Here is a 22,261-nt window from a genome sequence, read left to right as displayed (position 1 = left end):
TCATCGAGATTCTTTTCAGAGGAGCTCAAGTATTCTTCATCGTGCATTTTGAAATGCAATTCTTTCTACATTATCTTTTGATGTGGTGTTATGTCATTTTTGTCAATTTCCATTCTTGTTTCACGATTCACATGTTGTCAAGAATGAGGTATTTTAAATCCATCAATTTCTTTGTTGGAGTTATCTTGGTATAGATTTCACCTAAAGCCTTTCCTAAGGAATGTTGCTATTATGGTGCTTATCAATGATCCAAGTTATCTCTCTATCATCTTGGTGGAAGAAGTTTTTCATCTCTTCGTTGTTCACAATCAATCATTGTTTTTGTTGGTGGCAGAATTTCACCTTAATTTTGAGTTGTTTTCCATAAGCCCACAACAATCATACTCTTTTCGTTGTTGGTTTTCCAACAACTCCGTTCGACCCTTCTCCTAAAGATACTTTTTCAAGCTCATTTGAGGTAGAAGATGTTGTTTTCTTCGTCGTTCTTTTGATTCCATTCTTACATTTGTTCCGGAGGCATTGTGATGTTGCTCTCTTCGACCCATCATCTTGTTTTGTCAAGATCATGTTCAATTCCTTCCATTTACAGTCAGAGTGCTGCCCAAATTATATCATTCTTATTCCTTCTCTATCTTGTTTAACCGGAGTGTTGTGTCTATCATTCCTCTTCTAACCGGACTCTCATCCAAGTGCTTTCATTTCGCCAAGATCATATTCTTTACCTTCCATTTCCAACCGGAGTGTTGTCGTAGTTGATCTTTATCGTTCCTTGTACATCTCGTTTTCAACCAGAGTGCTTGCATGTACTCTTTGTCCATTGCAACCCTTTTCTTATGTATTTCAACCTACAAGGTTCTAGTAATGTTCCGTGTTCCTCTTTTCTAACGGAGTGTTTTCAACTTTGTTCATCTTTGTTGTATTCTTTCTTTCAATTTGTCCAACCTCGCAAGGTTCGTGGTTTCACTCGTTTGTCCAAGAAGCAACTTAGTTTTACCTCTTCTCTTCCTCTTCCGTTTCCCTCCAGTGCCATCCTAGATCTCGGGACGAGATCCTCTTGTAGTGGTGGAGTGTTGTAACGCCCCGAGACCGTTGCGCCAGGTGTCTTCTAGTTATTCGTTGTTGTTGCCTTGTCATTCGCTTGCGTGTTGCATCTTGGTCATGTCATCATGTGCATTGCATCATCATGTTTTCAAAACTTGCATCCGTCCGGGTTCCCCAGTTCTCTCCGTTGTCAGTTCAGAGCCCAGACACACTTGCACGCGCTGGCGGCATGTCTGAAATATTATTTTATAAGTAGCCGGAAAATGTTCTCAGAATGGGTTGAAAGTTGGCATGCGGTGTTTTTATGTTGTTAGTAGGTCGCCTGCCAAGTTTCATCGCATTCAGAGTCCGTCTGATGCCCCAACGTGTAACTATAGCGGCATTATAGCCAGTCTATCATCAGATGTTTCTGGTCTCCGGAAATGGTTGTCTGACTGCATTTCCGTCTCTCTCCTCTCATCCCAACCCACTCTCCACTGCCCACCTAACCTACCTAAACCCCTCCTCTCGATCGGAACCATCGGATCGCGATCGGGTGCTCCGAAACACTCCGAAATCCCCCTAACCCTAAACCTGCCTGTTTAAACCACCTCCCCTTCCAAATCTCGCAGCCTTCCCTTCCCCTACCTCTAGCCTCCCACCTCCTCCTCAAATTCCGCGCACAACCGCTGCCCAGCCGCCACTTGTCGCGCCTCCATCAGCCAGCGCCACCGCAGCCGCCGCCCTCCACCAACAGAAGGCCGCCACGCGTCCCAGCCCCGCGCCCTCCACCGCCGCGGCCCGCCGGGCCCAGGCGCGGCCCAACCAGGCCCACGCGGCCGCCCGAACACCGTCGTTCATTCCTCGCGCAAGCCCGCGCCTCCTGCCGCTCGACCCCGAGCTGGATTGGGGGAGCACCGCCATCGCCCCTCCCATCGGTGACCTCGGGCCCCCCGCCGTTGCGCACCGCGCCGGAGTGCTGCCTCTCGTCAACTTCGACCCGCCGCCCGCCTGACCCTGCCTTCCCCATCGTCGCTAGCCCTACATCGCGCCACCCGCTGCAGGAGCTCACCGGCGTCGGCCGCCGTGAGGGCCACGCTGCCCATGCTTGTCGTCTCCGCCTCGATCCGGCCTGGAACCGGCCCCGGCAACCCCCCTCGTCCCGGATCCGGGTTGTCCCCACCGCATCGGCCCACCTCCGACGCCCTTCGCTTGGCCCCGCCGCCACCTGCTCGCCGGAGCGCCAGAGTCGCCGCCGCCTCGCTTGATCGGGAGGTCCCCAATCCGCACCTGCCCGTTGACCGTGCGTGGGCCTCACCCCGGCCCAGCAGTGCCCCGGCCTACTTCCCCTTCGACTTGGGCCATGGCCCATGGGTGAGCAGCCCCCCTCCAGCCCCTTGTGCATGTTGGACCAGATCTTAGTTTTGGCTTGAGTAATGTTTTTTCGTCTCGACGGATTTAGTATTTATTCGAGATAACGCTGTTTTGGAGAAAACCCCCCAAGCAACATGCATTTAATAACTCACCAACCATGCATCATTTGTAAAAACTTCAAATATGAAAAATTCTTAGAATTGTGTCTAAATTCATAATATCCCACTTTCATGCATGTTTGAAATGTTTAAATTGTTGTTTGCTTTAATTTGCTCCAATGCCATGCTAAAATGCTTTAATTCATAACTAATTAACCGTAGCCCGGATTTAAATAATCTTTATATGTAAATGGGGTAGGAAAATTCCTAGCTTAACATGGTGTACTTGCTTTGCATGTTTAACAACTCTAAAATTATGTTTAGGAAAAAATAGTACCAAAATAATAATATGCATAAGAGGATTTTCAGGACTTGTTGTTTGTTATTTCCAACCTCGTTTAAACTTGACTAGATAGTTAGTTTACTTATGCTTCACCTCTTGCCATGTTTAATAACATTGAATATTGTTGAGTACATACAATGGAGAGAACTAAGTAATTGAATGTGGTGTTTCCTCAATATGCAACTCGTTGCATATTGAGCTCCACTTAATTTGTAGTATTGCTTGTTGCACTTTGCCATGCCATGCATATTTAAACCGGACATGCATCATCTTTGGTTGTGCATCATGCCATGTTTATGTGATGGTTGTTTGTTGCTTGCTTCTTTCCGGGTTGCTTCTCTCATTAGCTTCGGTTTCGTTCCGGAGTTGTGAGGATCCGTTCGACTACGCCCGTTGTCTTCTTCATGGACTCGTTCTTCTTCCTAGCGGGATTTCAGGCAAGATGACCATACCCTCGAAATCACTTCTATCTTCGCTTGCTAGTTGCTCGCTCTATCGCTATGTCGTGCTACCTACCACTTGTTATATCATGCCTCCCATATTGCCACGTCACGCCTCTAATCCACCTTTCCTAGCAAACTGTTGTTTGGCTATGTTACCGCTTTTGCTCATCTCCTCTTATAGCATTGCAAGTTGCAGGTGAAGTTAAAGTTTGTTCCATGTGGGAACATGGATATGTTGGGATATCACATTACCTCTTATTTTAATTAATGCATCTATATACTTGGTGAAGGGTGGAAGGCTCGGCCTTATGCATGTGTTTTGTTCCACTCTTGCCGCCTAAGTTTCCATCATACGGGTGTTATGTTCCTTGATTTTGCGTTCCTTACGCAGTTGGGTGTTATGGGAACCCCTTGACAGTTCACCTTGAATAAAACTCCTCCAACAAGGCCCAACCTTGGTTTTACTTTTGCCTAACAACCTATTACCTTTCCCTTCGGTCGGCCAACCCGAGGGTCATCTTTATTTTTAACCCCCCCGGACTAGTGCTTCTCTAAGTGTTGGTCCGAAGTGGGCGATGTCGGCGCCCCCTAGGTAACCAGGGTCTATGCCAACCCGACGTCTTGCCCATCCAGTGTGCCCTGAGAACGAGATATGTGCAGCTCCTATCGGGATTTGTCGGCACATTCGGGCGGTCTTGCTGGTCTTGTTTTACCATTGTCGAAATGTCTTGTAACCGAGATTCCGGGACTGATCGGGTCTTTCCTGGAGAAGGAATATCCTTCGTTGACCATGAGAGCTTGTGATGGGCTAAGTTGGGACACCCCTGCAGGGTATAAACTTTAGAGAGCCGTGCCCGCGGTTATATGGTAGATGGGAATTTGTTAATATCCTGTTGTAGATAACTTGACACTTGACTTAATTAAAATGAATCAACCGCGTGTGTAGCCGTGATGGTCTCTTTTCGACGGAGTCCGGGAAGTGAACACGGTTTTGAAGTTATGTTTGTGTGTAAGTAGTTTCAGGATCACTTCTTGATCACTTCTAGCTTCACGACCATTGCATTGCTTCTCTTCTCGGTCTTATTTGCGTATGTTAGCCACCATATATGCCTAGTGCTGCAGCTCCACCTCATTACCCTTTCCTACCCATAAGCTTAAATAGTCTTGATCTCGCGGGTGTGAGATTGCTGAGTCCTCGTGACTCACAGATACTTCCAAACAGTTGCAGGTGCCGATGATACCAGTGCAGGTGACGCAACCGAGCTCAAGTGGGAGCTCGATGAAGATCTTGATCGTTGTTTTGTGTCTTTTCCAGTCAATCAGTAGTGGAGCCCAGTTGGGACGATCGGGGGATCTAGCATTTGGGGTTGTCTTCTTTTATTTTGGTTCTGTAGTCGGACCTTGATTGTATTATGGATGATGTATGTTTAACTTGTTATTTGTGTGAAGTGGCGATTGTAAGCCAACTCTTTATCCCTTTCTTATTCAGTACATGGGATTGTGTGAAGATTACCCTCCTTGCGACAAAACTACCATGCGGCTATGCCTCTAAGTCGTGCCCCGACACGTGGGAGATATAGTCGCATTGTGGGTGTTACAATCACATCATTCTCTAATGATGTGATCCCGTTCATCAAATGACAACACATGTCTATGGTCAGGAAACTTAACCATATTTGATTAACGAGCTAGTCAAGTAGAGGCATACTAGGGACACTCTGTTTGTCTATGTATTCACACATGTACTAAGTTTCCGGTTAATACAATTCTATCATGAATAATAAACATTTATCATGATATAAGGAAATATAAATAACAACTTTATTATTGCCTCTAGGGCATATTTCCTTCAATAAACGCATCTCCCTGCTTTGTTGTGATGATCAACTATTCAGTGTATCTTTAAGTTAATGTTCCCTTGATCGGACTCTGTTCCTTGTATCTTTAATTCAACTGTTCAATGCGCCACTTGCTTTTGGTAGAGAATCCCATGTTCCCTGGGATCTGACTCTAGGTCAGGAAACCGCTACGAGGCGTCTAGTGCCTATCAACTCCGACCGGACCCGGTAAACATAACCGTGGATCAGCCCTATGTTTGTTGCTTCTAGTCTGTCGTTACAACTTATTGAATTTCTAGCCGATCCTAACAAATTATAGAGAAGTAAAATTAAGTTTTACTATAAACCGCACCTAACCGATCTTGTAAAACTGTTACATGAAAACTTTTACTCTCCCACACTGCGAATCCTAAATTTTCTCCTCCGTCCACCCGTGGAGTAGAAGTTGTGGCCTCTTCTTACGACTACGCCGTTCCCCACTCCGCGACCACCCTTAACCTTGGCCACAACCCCTTCCACGGTGACCTCAGCGTAGTGCCCAACATCACCAAGGTGAGTGCAAGCATCCTAGCCCGCATTACCGAAACACAACAACATATCTAGTGCCCTCGTTGTTGCAGATGGACAAGGCCCCGATCATCAAGGACGCGATAGAGTACATCCAACATCTACAGGCAGAGGAGCGGTAGATAGGGGTCGAGGTTTCCGTGCTCGAGTCCGCCGCCAGTGCTAAGGATGACTACGGCAACGGCCTGTCCGTGGAGCGGGTCTCCTCAGCACAGAGGAAGAAGGTGAAGCGCGCCTTGTCTATTATGTCCATGAACGATGTCTTGCTCTCCGCGGCAGGAGCAGTGACATCGCCGCCCGTGGAGGTTCTGGAGCTTCGCGTGCCGAAGGAAGCTGCTGGTGGTGAGCATGACGTGCAGCAAGAAGCATGGCGACATGACCAAGGTATGCAGCGCGCTCGAGGAGCTCTGCCCCATGGTAATGATTGCCAATATCACATCCATCTCCGACTGTAGCATGCACACCCACTTTGTCGAGGTATGTCGTCGTCGCTCTCCACAATTCATCAGAAATAGCTCTTACGCTCGATGCTATCTGATGGATTTGTTGCTACTTGCTTTACGCGCTCTCCGATGTTGCTGGCGACGACACACGTGACCTCCACAGGCATGTTCGACGTGCTCTCTAGTGTTGCTGGCGTGGTCATCATGGTCGCTGCAAGCCTCAGAGGCGCATAGTAAGTGTTTGATGAAATGTATGAGCCAAATAAAATTTTGTTGGGTAACATAGTAATTTCAAACAACTTCCTACGCACACACAAGATCATGGTTATGCATAGCAACAAGAGGGGAGAGTGTTGTCTACGTACCCTCATAGACCGGCAACGGAAGCGTTGACACAACGTAGAGGAAGTAGTCGTACGTCTTCCCGATCCGACCGATCCAAGTACCGAACGTACGGCACCTCTGAGTTCTGCACACGTTCAACTCGATGATGTCTCTCGAGCTCCGATCCAGCCGAGTGTTGAGGGAGAGTTTCTTCAGCACGACGGCGTGATGACGGTGATGATGTTCTACCTACGCAGGGCTTCGTCTAAGCACCGCTACGATATGACCGAGGTGGAATATGGTAGAATGGGGCACCGCACATGGCTAAGGAACGATCATGAAGATCAACTTGTGTGTCATGGGGTGCCCCCTACCCCCGTATATAAAGGAGGGAGAGGGGGAGGTGCGGCCGGCCCCTAGGGTGCGCCTGGAGGAGTCCTGCTCCCACCGGGAGTAGGACTCCCCCCTCTTGCCTTGTTGGAGAAGGAAAGGGGAAGGGGAAAAGAGGAAAGGGGGGCGCCGCCCCCCCTTCCTTGTCCTATTCGGACTAGGGGGGAGGGGGCGCACGGCCTGCCCTCCTCTTCTCCCTTAGGGCCCATGTAGGCCCATTAACCCCCCCGGGGGGGGGGGTTCCGGTAACCCCCTCGTACTCCAGTAAAATCCCGATTTCACCTGGAACATTTCCGATATCCAAATATAGGCTTCCAATATATCAATCTTTATGTCTCGGCCATTTCGAGACTCCTCGTCATGTCCGTGATCACATCCGGGACTCCGAACAACCTTCGGTACATCAGAACACAAAAACCCTAATTATGATCATCACCAAACTTTAAGCGTGCGGACCCTACGGGTTCGAGAACTATGTAGACATGACCGAGACACGTCTTCGGTCAATAACCAATAGCGGAACCTAGATGCTCATATTGGCTCCTACATAGTCTACGAAGATCTTTATCGGTCAGACCGCATAACAGCATACGTTGTTCCCTTTGTCATCGATGTGTTACTTGCCCGAGATTCGATCGTCGGTATCTCAATACCTAGTTCAATCTCGTTACCGGAAAGTCTCTTTACTCGTTCCGTAATACATCATCCCGCAACTAACTTATTAGTTGCAATGCTTGCAAGGCTTGAGTGATGTGCATTACCGAGAGGGCCCAGAGATACCTCTCCGACAATCGGAGTGACAAATCCTAATCTCGAAATACGCCAACCCAACAAGTACCTTCGGAGACACCTGTAGAGCACCTTTATAATCACCCAGTTACGTTGTGACGTTTGGTAGCACACAAAGTGTTCCTCCGGTAAATGAGAGTTGCATAATCTCATAGTCATAGGAACATGTATAAGTTATGAAGAAAGCAATAGCAACAAATTAAACGATCAAGTGCTAAGCTAACGGAATGGGTCAAGTCAATCACATCATTCTCCTAATGATGTGATCCTGTTAATCAAATGAGAACTCATGTCTATGGTTAGGAAACATAACCATCTTCGATCAACAAGCTAGTCAAGTAGAGGCATACTAGTGACACTCTGTTTGTCCATGTATTCACACATGTATTATGTTTCCGGTTAATACAATTCTAGCATGAATAATAAACATTTATCATGATATAAGGAAATTAATAATAACTTTATTATTGCCTCTAGGGCATATTTTCTTTAGTCTCCCACTTGCACTAGAGTCAATAATCTAGATTACACAGTAATGATTCTAACACCCATGGAGCCTTGGTGCTGATCATGTTTTGCTCGTGGAAGAGGCTTAGTCAGCGGGTCTGCAACATTCAGATCCGTATGTATCTTGCAAATTTCTATGTCTCCCACTTGGACTAAATCCCGAATGGAATTGAAGCGTCTCTTGATGTGCTTGGTTCTCTTGTGAAGTATGGATTCCTTTGCTAAGGCAATTGCACCAGTATTGTCAAAAAAGATTTTCATTGGACCCGATGCACTAGGTATGACACCTAGATCGGATATGAACTCCTTCATCCAGACTCCTTCATTTGCTGCTTCCGAAGCAGCTATGTACTCCGCTTCACATGTAGAACCCGCCATGACGCTTTGTTTAGAACTGCACCAACTGATAGCTCCACCGTTCAATATAAACACGTATCCGGTTTGCGATTTAGAATCGTCCGGATCAGTGTCAAATCTTGCATCAATGTAACCATATACGATGAGTTCTTTGTCACCTCCATATACGAGAAACATATCCTTAGTCCTTTTTAGGTACTTCAGGATGTTCTTGACCATTGTCCAGTGATCCACTCCTGGATTACTTTGGTACCTCCCTGCTAGACTTATAGCAAGGCACACATCAGGTCTGGTACACAGCATTGCATACATGATAGAGCCTATGGCTGAAGCATAGGGAACATCTTTCATTTTCTCTCTATCTTCTGCAGTGGTTGGACATTGAGTCTTACTCAACTTCACACCTTGTAACACAGGCAAGAACCCTTTCTTTGCTTGATCCATTTTGAACTTCTTCAAAACTTTGTCAACGTATGTGCTTTGTGAAAGTCCAATTAAGCGTCTTGATCTATCTCTATAGATCTTAATGCCCAATATGTAAGCAGCTTCACCGAGGTCCTTCGTTGAAAAACTCTTATTCAAGTATCCCTTTATGCTATCCAGAAATTCTATATCATTTCCAATCAGTAATATGTCATCCACATATAATATCAGAAATGCTATAGAGCTCCCAATCACTTTCTTGTAAATACAGGCTTCTCCAAAACTCTATACAAAACCAAATGCTTTGATCACACTATCAAAGCGTTTATTCCAACTCCGAGAGGCTTGCACCAGTCCATAAATGGATCGCTGGAGCTTGCACACTTTGTTAGCTCCCTTTGGATCGACAAAACCTTCTGGTTGCATCATATACAACTCTTCTTCCAGAAATCCATTCAGGAATGCAGTTTTGACATCCATCTGCCAAATTTCATAATCATAAAATGTGGCAATCGCTAACATGATTCGGACAGACTTAAGCATCGCTACGGGTGAGAAGGTCTCGTCGTAGTCAATCCCTTGAACTTGTCGAAAACCTTTCGCAACAAGTCGAGCTTTGTAGACAGTAACATTACGTCAGCGTCAGTCTTCTTCTTGAAGATCCATTTATTCTCAATTGCTTGCCGATCAACGGGCAAGTCAACCAAAGTCCACACTTTGTTCTCATACATGGATCCCATCTCAGATTTCATGGCTTCTAGCCATTTTGCGGAATCTGGGCTCACCATCACTTCTTCATAGTTCGTAGGTTCATCATGATCTAGTAGCATGACTTCCAGAACAGGATTACCGTACCACTCTGGTGCTGATCTTACTCTGGTTGATCTACGAGGTTCGGTAGTAACTTGATCTGAAGTTTCATGATCATTATCATTAGCTTCCTCACTAATTGGTATAGGTGTCATAGAAACCGGTTTCTGTGATGTACTACTTTCCAATAAGGGAGCAGGTACAGTTACCTCATCAAGTTCTACGTTCCTCCCACTCACTTCTTTCGAGAGAAACTCCTTCTCTAGAAAGGATCCATTCTTAGCAATGAATGTCTTGCCTTCGGATCTGTGATAGAAGGTGTACCCAACAGTCTCCTTTGGGTATCCTATGAAGACACATTTCTCCGATTTGGGTTGGAGCTTATCAGGTTGAAGCTTTTTCACATAAGCATCGCAGCCCCAAACTTTTAGAAACGACAACTTTGCTTTCTTGCCAAACCACAATTCATAAGGCGGTATTTAACGTGAACGGATTTCGATGGTGCCCTATTTAACGTGAATGCAGCTGTCTCTAAAGCATAACCCCAAAACAATAGCGGTAAATCAGTAAGAGACATCATAGATCGCACCATATCTAGTAAAGTATGATTACGACGTTCGGACACACCATTACGCTGTGGTGTTCCGGGTGGCATGAGTTGCGAAACTATTCCTCATTGTTTCAAATGTAGACCAAACTCGTAACTCAAATATTCTCCTCCATGATCAGATCGTAGAAACTTTATTTTCTTGTTACAATGATTTTCAACTTCACTCTGAAATTCTTTGAACTTTTCAAATGTTTCAGACTTATGCTTCATTAAGTAGATATACCCATATATGCTTAAATCATCTATGAAGGTGAGAAAATAATGATATCCGCCGCGAGCCTCAACATTCATCGGACCACATACATCTGTATGTATGATTTCCAACAAATCTGTTGCTCTCTCCATAGTACCGGAGAACGGCGTTTTAGTCATCTTGCCCATGAGGCACGGTTCGCAAGTACCAAGTGATTCATAATCAAGTGATTCCAAAAGTCCATCAGTATGGAGTTTCTTCCTATGCTTTACACCGATATGACCTAAACGGCAGTGCCACAAATAAGTTGCACTATCATTATCAACTCTGCATCTTATGGTTTCAACATTATGAATATGTGTATCACTACTATCGAGATTCATCAAAAATAGACCACTCTTCAAGGGTGCATGACCATAAAAGATATTACTCATATAAATAGAACAACCATTATTCTCTGATTTTAAATGAATAACCGTCTCGCATCAAACAAGATCCAGATATAATGTTCATGCTCAATGCTGGCACCAAATAACAATTATTTAGGTCTAATACTAATCCCGAAGGTAGATGTAGAGGTAGCGTGCCGACTGCGATCACATCGACTTTGGAACCATTTCCCACGCGCATCGTCACCTCGTCCTTCGCCAGTGTTCGCTTAATCCGTAGTCCCTGTTTCGAGTTGCAAATATTAGCAACAAAACCAGTATCAAATACCCAGGTGCTACTGCGAGCTCTAGTAAGGTACACATCAATAACATGTATATCACATATACCTTTGTTCACCTTGCCATCCTTCCTATCCGCCAAATACTTGGGGCAGTTCCGCTTCCAGTGTCCAGTCTGCTTGCAGTAGAAGCACTCAGTTTCAGGCTTAGGTACAGATTTGGGTTTCTTCTCCTGAGCAGCAACTTGCTTTCTGTTCTTCTTGAAGTTCCCCTTCTTCTTCCCTTTGCCCTTTTTCTTGAAACTGGCGGTCTTGTTGACCATCAACACTTGATGCTCCTTTTTGATTTCTACCTCCGCAGCCTTTAGCATTGCGAAGAGCTCGGGAATCGTCTTCTCCATCCCTTGCATGTTATAGTTCATCACGAACCTCTTGTAGCTTGGTGGCAGTGATTGAAGAACTCTATCAATGACACTATCAACAGGAAGATTAACTCCCAGTTGAGTCAAGTGATTATGATACCCAGACATTTTGAGTATATGTTCACTGACAGAACTATTCTCCTCCATCTTGCAGCTATATAACTTATTGGAGACTTCATATCTCTCAATCCAGGCATTTTCTTGAAATATTAACTTCAACTCCTGGAACATCTCATATGCTCCATGATGTTCAAAACGTTGTTGAAGTCCCGATTCTAAGCCGTAAAGCATGGCACACTGAACTATCAAGTAGTCATCAGCTTTGCTCTGCCAGACGTTCATAACATTTGGTGTTGCTCTAGCAGCAGGCCTGGCACCCAGCGGTGCTTCCATGACGTAATTCTTCTGTGCAACAATGAGGATAATCCTCAAGTTACGGACCCAGTCCGTGTAATTGCTACCATCATCTTTCAACTTTGCTTTCTCAAGGAACGCATTAAAATTCAACGGAACAACAGCACGGGCCATCTATCTACAATCAAACATAGACAAGCAAGATACTATCAGGTACTAAGTTCATGAAAAATTTAAGTTCAATTAATCATATTACTTAAGAACTCCCTCTTAGAAAGACACCCCTCTAATCTTCTAAGTGATCACGTGATCCAAATCAACTAAACCATAACCGATCATCACATGAAATGGAGTAGCTTTCAATGGTGAACATCAATATATTGATCATATCTACTATATGATTCACGCTCGACCTTTCGTTCTCAGTGTTCCGAGGCCATATCTGCATATGCTAGGCTCGTCAAGTTTAACCTGAGTATTCTGTGTGTGCAAAACTGGCTTGCACCCGTTGTAGATGGACATAGAGCTTATCACACCCGATCATCACGTGGTGTCTGGGCACGATGAACTTTGGCAATGGTGCATACTCAGGGAGAACACTTTTATCTTGAAATTTAGTAAGAGATCATCTTATAATGCTACCGTCAATCAAAGCAAGATAAGATGCATAAAAGATAAACATCACATGCAATCAATATAAGTGATATGATATGGCCATCATCATCTTGTACTTGTGATCTCCATCTCCGAAGTACCGTCATGATCACCATTGTCACCGGCGCGACACCTTGATCTACATCGTAGCATCGTTGTCATCTCGCCAATCTTATGCTTCCACGACTATCGCTACCGCTTAGTGATAAAGTAAAGCATTACAGCGCGATTGCATTGCATACAATAAAGCGACAACCATATGGCTCCTGCCAGTTGCCGATAACTCGGTTACAAAACATGATCATCTCATACAATAAAATTTAGCATCATGTCTTGACCATATCACATCACAACATGCGTTGCAAAAACAAGTTAGACGTCCTCTACTTTGTTGATGCAAGTTTTACGTGGCTGCTACGGGCTTTAGCAAGAACCGTTCTTACCTACGTATCAAAACCACAACGATAGTTTGTCAAGTTGGTGCTGTTTTAACCTTCGCAAGGACCGGGCGTAGCCACACTCGGTTCAACTAAAGTTGGAGAAACTGACACCCGCCAGCCCCCCGTGTGCAAAGCACGTCGGTAGAACCAGTCTCGCGTAAGCGTACGCGTAATGTCGGTCCGGGCCGCTTCATCCAACAATACCGCCGAACCAAAGTATGACATGCTGGTAAGCAGTATGACTTATATCGCCCACAACTCACTTGTGTTCTACTCGTGCATAACATCAACGCATAAAACCTGGCTCGGATGCCACTGTTGGGTAACGTAGTAATTTCAAAAAAATTCCTATGCACACGCAAGATCATGGTGATGCATAGCAACGAGAGGGGAGAGTGTTGTCTACGTACCCTCGTAGACCGGCTACGGAAGCGTTGACACAATGTAGAGGAAGTAGTCGTACGTCTTCCCGATCCGACCGATCCAAGTACGGAACGTACGGCACCTCCGAGTTCCGCACATGTTCAATTCGGTGACGTCCCTCGAGCTCCGATCCAGCCGAGTGTTGAGGGAGAGTTTCGTCAGCACGACGGCATGATGACGGTGATGATGTTCTACCGACGCAGGGCTTCGCCTAAGCACTTCTACGATATGACCGAGGTGGAATATGGTGGAAGGGGGCACCGCACACAGCTAAGGAACGATCACGAAGATCAACTTGTGTGTCATGGGGTGCCCCCTGCCCCCGTATATAAAGGAGGGAGAGGATGAGGTGCGGCCGGCCCCTAGGGAGCGCCTGGAGGAGTCCTACTCCCACCGGGAGTAGGACTCCCCCCTCTTGCCTTGTTGGAGAAGGAAAGGGGAAGGGGGAAAGAGGAAAGGGGGGCGCCGCCCCCTTCCTTGTCCTATTCGGACTAGGAGGGGAGGAGGCGCGCGGCCTGCCCTGGCTGGCCCTCCTCTTCTCCCTTAGGGCCCATGTAGGCCCATTAACCCCCCCCCCCGGGGGGGGTTCTGGTAACCCCCCGGTACTCCGGTAAAATCCCGATTTCACCCGGAACGTTTCTGATATCCAAATATAGGCTTCCAATATATCAATCTTTATGTCTCGACCATTTCGAGACTCCTCGTCATGTCCGTGATCACATCCAGGACTCCGAACAACCTTCGGTACATCAGAACACAAAAACCCTAATTACGATCGTCACTGAACTTTAAGCGTGCGGACCCTACGAGTTCGAGAACTATGTAGACATGACCGAGACACGTCTCCGGTCAATAACCAATAGCGGAACCTGGATGCTCATATTGGCTCCTACATATTCTACGAAGATCTTTATCGGTCAGACCGCATAACAACATACGTTGTTCTATTTGTCATCGGTATGTTACTTGCCCGAGATTCGATCGTCGGTATCTCAATACCTAGTTCAATCTCGTTACTGGCAAGTCTCTTTACTTGTTCTGTAATACATCATCCCGCAACTAACTTATTAGTTGCAATGCTTGCAAGGCTTGAGTGATATGTATTACCGAGAGGGCCCAGAGATACCTCTCCGACAATCGGAGTGACAAATCCTAATCTTGAAATACGCCAACCCAACAAGTACCTTCGGAGACACCTGTAGAGCACCTTTATAATCACCCAGTTACGTTGTGACATTTGGTAGCACACAAAGTGTTCCTTCGGTAAACGGGAGTTGCATAATCTCATAGTCATAGGAACTTGTATAAGTTATGAAGAAAGCAATAACAACAAACTAAACGATCAAGTGCTAAGGTAATGGAATGGGTCAAGTGATGGGGTCATGTACCTAGGGTAGGGTCACAGACCTGATCTAAGTACCCTGCCCAAGGACACCCTTAGAAGAGGTCACCTTCCAGTCGACCAACGAGGGACTCACTCGACTGACTTGAGGGACTCGACCACGCAGACTCACTCGACTACCAGGAGGTCAAAAGGCACTCTGCACTGCAACGGCCTGTAGTTAAGTAGACTTTATGACAGTTAAGACACTTTATGTGGGACGTTACCAGTAACGCCCCGGACTAAATACACCTTAAACCCTTCATTACGTGGGCTGGCTGGGGTCCTGGCGCACTCTATATAAGCCAACCCCCTCCACAGGCAGAAGGGTTCGGCATCTTGTAACTCATATACACATAATCCACTCGACCGCCTCCGGGCTCCGAGACGTAGGGCTTTTACTTCCTCCGAGAAGGGCCTGAACTCGTACATCTCTTGTGTTTACAACCTCTCCATAGCTAGGACCTTGCCTCTCCATACCTACCCCCACTCTACTGTCAGACTTAGAACCACGACAGTTGGCGCCCACCTTGGGGCCGGTGTTTTAGCGATTTTGTGGAGAAGTTGCGGTTCTTCCGAGTACTTTCATCATGATGACTGCTGGAGTTTTGGTTGAGGGTCGAGAGATCCGTCTCGGTGCTCTCACCTTCGTCGCCGACGACTCCTCCTGGCTCCAGGAGGCTCCACTCGACGTCGATGCGCTCCCCGTCCGCGGTGCGACGCATTTTCGCGCATGTGTCCGCGGCATTCTGCTGCGGCAACCGTCGACCCCGTATCGGTCGACTCCCCCATCGGCCACCCTCCCGGTCTCCCGCCAGCGCAAGCGCTCGGGCCGGTCGAGACTTCAGCGGTGGGTGAGGCACGCGGTGGCTCGCCAGACGGCCACCACCCAAGTTGCGGCAATCGAGCCCGACGAATCTCTCTACGGCCTGTTCGATCTGTCGACTGGCTCCATAGAGACTGCATCCGAGTGCGATAGCAGTGATCCAGCGGCGGAAATCCTGATGGTCGACGGGCCCCGCAGTCCCCCTGGCTTCGCCCGTGATGGTGGAGCAGGCGACGGAGGCGACCCCGCACGAGACCACGAAGAGTACCAGCCCGAGCCACTCGACTCTCTGCAAAGAGAGGAACTTCGCCGCAGGAACGTGGATGCCCTGCGTACTCCCATCGCAGGAGAAACCCCCGAGGCTCGCGCCTTGGAGGAGGCGCATTTGGCCAATTTAGCCGAACGCACTCGACTGGAGAATCTTCAGCGAGCACTCGACGAGCGCGCGCAGCAACGAGTTCCTGACACCAGTCGACGTCAACTCTTCCCGCCGACTCAGGTATATCGAACCCCAATCCAGAATTTAGCAGCTGCAACCCGTATAGCAGAGTCCATCCAGCCCTCTCAGTCGGAAGCTGGCAGAGGCTTGATGCAGATCAGGGATCTGCTCCGGGCAGCAGGAGATTAGAATTCGGCCGTGTCGCAGTCGCGCAACAGAATTCACAGTCGATCCGTCGCTGCGAATACGGTTTAGTCGGCTTACAGCCCCAGATCGCCTCCGCGGCGTGAAGGGCGCGAGAATCGGCGAGGCCAATATGGAGACCGACTCGACCGAGATGATAGGCGTCGAGTGCCCAATTCCCCTCGGAGGGGTGGGTCTTACGCTCCTCGGCAGCAAGATGACAGGCGTCAGCTCAGTGCGGGGCGAAGAGTTCCAGTCGACCCTCGAGAACCAGGCTTCGACGCGCGATCCATTATCGTGCAAGGCTTGGTCGACCGGAACAGAGCCCATCGAGGTGGACTCGACAGAGATGCGCCCAGAAGCAGTCGAGTGCATGTTTCTGGTCCTGAATGTTTCAGCAAAGCTATCAGAGCCGCAGTTATCCCTCCCAATTTCAGGTTGGCAACAGGAGTCAGTAAGTTCACTGGTGAGTCTAAGCCTGAAACTTGGCTTGAGGACTACCGAGTGGCGGTTCAGATTGGTGGTGGGAACGACGAGGTGGCCATGAAGCATTTGCCCCTCATGCTGGAAGGATCTGCCAGGGCATGGTTGACTCAATTACCTCCCAGCAGCATTTACACTTGGGAAGACCTGTCCCGAGTGTTCATCAGAACGTTTGAAGGAACTTGCAAGCGACCGGCTGGATTGACGGAGCTGCAAGTCTGCGTGCAGAAGACCAATGAGACTCTCAGAGAGTATATTCAGAGATGGATCACTTTGCACCATACTGTGGAGAATGTGTCTGATCATCAGGCAGTCTGCGCCTTTAAGGATGGTGTCAAGAACAGAGAATTGAGTTTGAAATTTGGTCGAACCGGTGACATGACCTTGAGTCGGATGATGGAGATTGCTACCAAGTACGCCAACGGCGAAGAAGAAGACCGACTCCGAAGTGGCAAGCACAAGCCGAGTCAGTCGGAAAAGGGAAACACCAGTCGGAAACAGAAGCGGAAGGCTGAACCGGCAGCTCCTGGAGAGGCTCTGGCCGTGACTCAAGGAAAGTTTAAAGGGAAACCAAAAGGATCCTGGAACCCTAAGAAGGTAAAGGATAAAGAAGGGAATGATGTGATGGATATGTCGTGTCACATCCACACGAAGAAAGACGAAGAGGGGAATATCATCTACCCGAAGCATACCACTCGCCAATGTCGACTCCTGATCCAGCAGTTTCAGGGAAAACAGTCCAAGGACAAGGATAAGGAGTCGGACAAGGCCGCAGACAAGGAGGACAGTGAGGAAGGATATCCGCATATCAACTCCACTCTGATGATCTTTGCAGATGTGGAAAGCAAGAGTCGATTGAAAGTCATTAACCGAGAGGTGAACATGGTCGCCCCAGCAAAAGCAAATTATCTGAGATGGTCCCAAACACCCATCACATTCGACCAATCTGATCACCCGACTCATATTGCCACCCCTGGGAGGCAAGCTTTGGTGGTCGATCCAGTTGTCGAAGGCACTCGACTGACAAAAGTGCTGATGGACGGTGGTAGTGGGCTGAATTTGTTGTATGCGGACACGCTGAAAGGAATGGGCATTCCGATGTCCCGACTGAGCACCAGTAACATGGGCTTTCGTGGAGTTATACCAGGGAAGAAAGCCGAGTCACTCGGCCAAATAGCTCTGGACGTGGTGTTTGGTGATTCGAAACATTTTCGCAAAGAGAAGTTGACGTTTGAGGTCGTGGATTTTCAGAGTGCATATCATGCCATTTTGGGGAGACCATCTTATGCGCGGTTCATGGCTCGACCATGTTACGTGTACCTCAAATTGAAGATGCCCGGCCCCAAAGGAGTGATCACTGTCACCGGTGATCAGAAAAAGGCAGAAGAGTGCTTTCAGAAGGGCTCGAAGATTGCCGATTCCCAGGTGACAGCGGTCGAGTTCGAAGAATACAAGCAAAACGCAGATCCGAGTGATTTGCTGCGGTCCAAGAAACCCGCCACAGAATCTGCATTTCAGTCGTCCAGTGAGACAAAGCCTGTTCACATTCACCCGACCGATCCCGATGCAGCTCCGACCCACATCTCCACAACACTCGACCCGAAATAGGAAGAAGCGCTCATCCAGTTCCTCCGTGAGAACTGGGACATTTTTGCATGGAAGCCCGCTGACATGCCAGGTGTTCCCAGGGGACTGGCTGAGCATCGCCTAAGAGTCGACTCATCTGCAAAACCAGTCAAAGAGCATCTTCGGCGGTCCGCCGTCCAGAAGAGAAAAGCCATTGGTGAGGAAGTGGCTCGACTGTTGGCGGCAGGATTTATCCGAGAGATATACCACTCCGAGTGGCTCGCTAATGTCGTCATGGTTCCTAAGAAGGACAAATCGCTCCGAATGTGCATTGATTTCAAGCACATCAACCGGGCCTGCCCGAAAGATCACTTTCCTCTCCCTCGCATAGATCAAATTGTTGACTCGACCGCGGGATGCGAGAGACTGTCTTTTCTAGACGCCTACTCCGGGTACCACCAGATCCGTCTGTACGGACCCGACGAGGTAAAAACAGCTTTCATCACTCCATTCGGGTGCTTCTGCTATATCACCATGCCATTCTCCCTCAAGAATGCCGGAGCCACATTTATGCGAATGATTCAGAAGTGTCTACTCACTCAAATCAGTCGGAATGTGGAAGCGTATATGAATGATATCGTCATCAAGTCACGAAAAGGTTCCGACCTGCTCGCTGACCTCGCCGAAACATTTGCCAACCTCAGAAGGTATGATATCAAGCTCAATCCATCAAAGTGCACATTTGGAGTTCCTGGTGGCAAGTTACTCGGTTTTCTCGTTTCCGAGCGAGGAATCGACGCTAATCCAGAGAAGATCGGCACTATTCTCCGAATGAAACGCCCTGTGCGAGTGCACGATGTCCAGAAGCTTACTGGATGCTTGGCCGCATTAAGTCGATTCATCTCACGACTCGGTGAAAAGGCATTGCCTCTTTACCGACTGATGAAGAAGGCAGACAAGTTCGAGTGGACTCCAGAAGCTGACGCAGCGTTTGCCGAGCTAAAAGCTCTGCTCTCCACCCAGCCGGTGCTTGCTGCTCCAATCAGCAAAGAGCCTCTGTTGCTCTATATCGCAGCCACAGGACAAGTCGTCAGTACTGTGCTTACGGTCGAGCGGGAAGAAGAAGGAAAAGCTCTCAAAGTTCAGCGCCCAGTGTATTATTTGTCTGAAGTCTTGACTCCACCCAAGCAGAGATATCCTCATTATCAGAAGCTTGTGTATGGAATATACATGACCACAAAGAAGGTTGCTCATTATTTCTCTGATCATTCCATCACAGTCGTCAGCGACGCTCCACTATCAGAGATTTTGCACAACAGAGATGCAACTGGTCGAGTGGCTAAATGGGCGATTGAACTTCTTCCCCTTGATATCAAGTTTGAAGCAAAGAAGGCCATTAAGTCCCAGGCAATAGCAGATTTCCTCGCCGAGTGGATTGAACAGCAACAGCCGACTGAAGTTCACTCGGAGAATTGGACCATGTTCTTTGATGGCTCTAAGATGTTGAATGGTTCCGGTGCTGGGGTTGTCCTGGTTTCCCCCAGAGGAGATAAGCTCAGATATGTGCTCCAGATTCACTTTGATTCCTCCAACAATGAGGCAGAATATGAGGCCCTCTTATACGGATTGCGCATGGCCATTTCACTCGGCGTCCGTCACCTGATGGTCTATGGCGACTCGGATTTAGTGGTCAACCAAGTGATGAAGGAGTGGGACGTGAGAAGCCCAGCCATGACTGGATACTGCAGTGCAGTGAGAAAGCTGGAAAAGAAGTTCGAGGGGTTGGAGCTCCATCATATACCCCGACTGAAAAATCAAGCAGCTGATGATCTAGCAAAGATAGGTTCCAAGAGAGAAGCCATTCCGAGTGGTGTGTTCTTGGAGCATATACACACTCCGTCAGTCAAAGAAGATCCTTTCACCGAAGAAGCTCCACAACCCAAGAGTGCCACAGATTCGACTGAGGTTGAAGTCCCAGCAGTGGTCGACTTGGTCATGGAGGTCTTGGTGGTCATTCCCGACTGGACAGTTCCATATATCGCGTATATCCTGAGAAAAGAGCTCTTGGAGGATGAGGAAGAGGCTCGACAGATCGTCCGTCGATCTAAGGCCTTTACCGTAATCAAAGGACAATTATACAGAGAAAGCGCGACTGGAGTTGGTCAGAAGTGCATAACACCAGAAGAAGGTCGAATCATCCTCAATGATATCCACTCGGGAACCTGTGGTCATCATGCGTCCTCTCGGACCATCGTGGCCAAAGCCTACCGAGCCGGATTTTACTGGCCAAAGGCGAATGAGATGGCAAAGGAAATAGTGGATAAGTGCGAGGGATGTCAGTTCTACTCGAATATGTCGCACAAGCCTGCATCGGCTCTGAAGACCATCCCACTCGTCTGGCCTTTCGCAGTATGGGGGTTGGACATGGTCGGTCCTTTGAGAACAGGGCGAAGTGGCTTCACACATGTACTGGTGGCAGTCGACAAATTCACCAAGTGGATTGAGGCTAAACCAATCAAGAACCTTGACGCCGGTGCTGCTGTTAGCTTCATCAGGGAACTAATATTCAGATATGGAGTCCTGCACAGCATCATTACGGATAATGGGTTGAACTTTGACTCAGAGGAATTCAGAGATTTCTGTAACTCTCAAGGCACACGAGTCGACTACGCTTCAGTCGCTCATCCGCAGTCGAATGGACAAGCAGAGCGAGCCAATGGCCTGATTCTCAAGGGATTGAAACCCCGACTGATGCGTGATCTCAAGCATGCAGCTGGAGCTTGGGTCGACGAACTTCCCTCGGTGCTTTGGGGACTGCGGACCACACCTAATCGGTCGACCGGAAGAACCCCATTCTTCTTAGTCTACGGAGCTGAAGCAGTCTTGCCGAGTGATCTTCTCCACAATGCTCCTCGAGTTGAAATCTACAACGAAGCAGAAGCTGAACAAGCGCGGAAGGACGCAGTCGACCTTTTAGAGGAAGAAAGGGAGATGGCTCTGATCCGGTTGACCATCTACCAACAAGATTTGCGTCGTTTCCACGCCAGAAATGTGAGGGGTCGAGCCTTCCAGGAAGGAGATTTGGTTCTCCAAGTGGATCAGAAGAAACAACACAAGCTTGCTCCTTCTTGGGAAGGACCCTTCATCATCACCAAAGTTCTCCACAACGGGGCGTACCGTCTTTACAACGTCGAGCATAATATCGACGAGCCCCGAGCTTGGAACGCGGAACTACTCCGCCCATTTTACACTTAAGTTTAATCACTCGGATGAGTTGCAATAAAGTACTTCTGTAGTCCATGGACCTCAAAATAATAGTGTCATAGTTCCTCCATAATTTTTGTCACTTTTTATTTTGTCCAATAAAATTTCCCCTCAGTGGGTGACTTAGCCGCGAATCCGTTTCGCCTAAGTTTGTAAAAATCCTCCGAGTGGTGAGTCAGACTCTCACTCGGAGGCTTAGCTGCGAATCCGTTTCGCCTAAGATTAAATAAAATCCTACCGAGTGGTAAGCCAGACTTCCACTCGGAGGCTTAGCTGCAGTCCAAGTACTCGCCTAAGTTATGAAAATCCTACCGAGTGAAGAGCAAGCCTCTCACTCGGGGGCTTAGCTGCAGTCCAAGTGCTCACCTAAGTTGTCAAAAATCCTACCGAGTGAAGAGCAAACCTCTCACTCGGAGGCTTAGCTGCAGTCCAAGTACTCGCCTAAGTTATCAAAAATCCTACCGAGTGAAGAGCAAACCTCTCACTCGGGGGCTTAGCTGCAGCCCAGTGCTCACCTAAGTTGTCAAAAATCCTACCGAGTGAAGAGCAAACCTCTCACTCGGGGGCTTAGCTGCAGCCCAGCGCTCGCGTAAGTTATGAAAATCCTACCGAGTGAAGAGCAAACCTCTC

At 47.9% G+C, this 22,261-nt stretch overlaps 1 pseudogene; it reads left to right on the top strand.

The window, feature by feature from the left end:
* The first annotated feature begins 2,390 nt into the window (after positions 1–2,390).
* LOC119315813 overlaps positions 2,391–22,261 on the top strand; it is a 26,369-nt pseudogene continuing 6,498 nt past the window's right edge.

The sequence above is a fragment of the Triticum dicoccoides genome, chromosome 6A (genome assembly GCF_002162155.2).
Source record: "Triticum dicoccoides isolate Atlit2015 ecotype Zavitan chromosome 6A, WEW_v2.0, whole genome shotgun sequence".
NCBI lineage: Eukaryota > Viridiplantae > Streptophyta > Magnoliopsida > Poales > Poaceae > Triticum > Triticum dicoccoides.
This window is presented reverse-complemented; position numbering and strand designations above follow the sequence as displayed.